The 1,941-nt window shown below is 37.6% G+C and overlaps 1 pseudogene; it reads right to left on the bottom strand.

Moving 5' to 3' along the window:
* Positions 1-480: 480 nt before the first annotated feature.
* Positions 481-1,416, bottom strand: LOC103210757 (annotated as a pseudogene).
* Between the last annotated feature and the right edge of the window lie 525 nt (positions 1,417-1,941).

Below are 1,941 nucleotides of genomic sequence, written 5' to 3'. Positions count from 1 at the left end.
AAAAAAATGAAAAAAGATGCACATAAGGAATTCTCACTTGCTGCATAAACTCTTGACATAGATGTGGTCTTTATTTTCAAAAACAAACAAAAATAAAATAAAACAAAGGAAAACAGGAATTTAGTTTTCAAAAGAATCACAGCTTCCAATATGGATACCAAAAGAAATTATCATGAATTGTCCAGCAGATTTTTGAAGTTTTCACAGCAAGTTAAATGGCTCTATTGTTATATTGTCATACTCAGAACTACTTAAAACATCACAAGGTGAAAAAAAAAGCAAATAAATTAACTAATTTTTAAAAAATGCATTCAATCCTTCTTTTGTAATTAGAAAAGCGCATTGGAAAGTGAATAAAAAACAGTCATTCCCAATTAGCTTGCTTCTAACTATTTTCTTGACTCCAATACTATGGCCAACCTTAATGACTACTCTACAGCATTCCACTTTAAAACCCTGAGTCCTTTTAAGGAAGTGTGGTTAGGAAAATATTTTGAGGTCCACCATTTTCCTGAGAGCTTTTTTCACATCTTTGTTCCTCAGGTTATAGATCAGGGGGTTCAGCATGGGAATCACAATAGTGTAGAACACTGTGGGTATCTTGTCTGTGTCCAGAATGTTGCCAGAGCTGGGCCGGCAATAATTGAAAAGGATCATTCCATGGAATATAACAATGGCTGTGAGGTGGGAGGCACAGGTGGAAAAGGCTTTGTGCCTTCCCTCTGCAGAGCGCATCCTCAGGATGGTGATGAGAATGAACAAGTAGGAAGTGAGGATGACCACCATAGTGATGATCTCAATGACAGTGGCTACAATGTACACCACTAGTTCATTCATAGAGACATCAGAGCAAGCAAGAGATAAGAGAGGAGGTAGATCACAGAAGAAGTGGTTAATCACATTAGATAGATAGGACGGGATCTCCAGAGCTAAACACGTATGAATCAGAGAACACACTGCCCCACACAGGTAGCAGCCAGATACCAGCTCCACACAGAGCTTCTGGGACATAATGACCATGTACAACAGAGACTTGCAAATGGCCACAAAGCAGTCATAGGCCATCACTGCCAGTAGGATCACCTCAGTGATCACACAAGTGCAAAACAATTAGAAATGTATAATGCACCCCACAAAGGAAATGGGTTTATCCTTGTTGATGATATTGTCTAGCATCTTAGGCACAATGATGGTGAAGTAGCAGAAATCCACAAAGGACAAGTAGCTGAGGAAAAAGTACATGAGGGTGTGAAGCTGCGAGCTGACCTGAATCACCATAATCATACCCAAGTTACCCAAAACTGTGATGCTATAGATTAGAAGGAGTAACAGGAAGAAGGAGACTCTCAGTTCAGGGATCTCGGACAATCCCAGGAGAATGAACTCTGTCACAGTGGTGCAATTTTCCTCCACCATTTTTGATAATATTTCAGGTCTTGGAAAACAAATTAAAATTTTTGTCAGTCATTCTCCTGGAAGAGAATAGTTTTACACTAATGTCACAGAATGGAATATTGATATAGAATTAGTTATATAAGAAATTTTTATAAGAAAATTATAATTATCAAACCATTCAAAATACTGAAAATTTCTATAGATTTCAATGATTAAAAGTAATAATCATCAGAAGTTTTAAATGGTTTTTAGAATTTATCTAGGAGCTCTGGCAGCATAGTGCCTAAAGGCATTTGACTACTAACCAGAGTTGGAAGGAAGATGGGGCAATCTACTTCCGTAGTGATACTGCCTTGGAAACCCTAGGAGAGGTCACTATGAGTTGGGTCTGACTGGAGGGCACATAACAACAACAACAGAATTTCTCTACACACTATATTAATAGGATCTATTAAGTTAGTGGTTTGAGTGAACTTTAAAATAGATTCAATGTTATGCTTTTCAGAGCCATAGAAATTTACTCTTGTTCCCTGAAAAACTTAACAG

This window comes from Orycteropus afer, unplaced genomic scaffold (genome assembly GCF_000298275.1).
Source record: "Orycteropus afer afer isolate SDZICR_OR568_19922 unplaced genomic scaffold, OryAfe1.0 scaffold00650, whole genome shotgun sequence".
Lineage (NCBI taxonomy): Eukaryota > Metazoa > Chordata > Mammalia > Tubulidentata > Orycteropodidae > Orycteropus > Orycteropus afer.
Note: the sequence above shows the minus strand (reverse complement) of the source record. Positions and strands in the feature narration are given on the sequence as shown.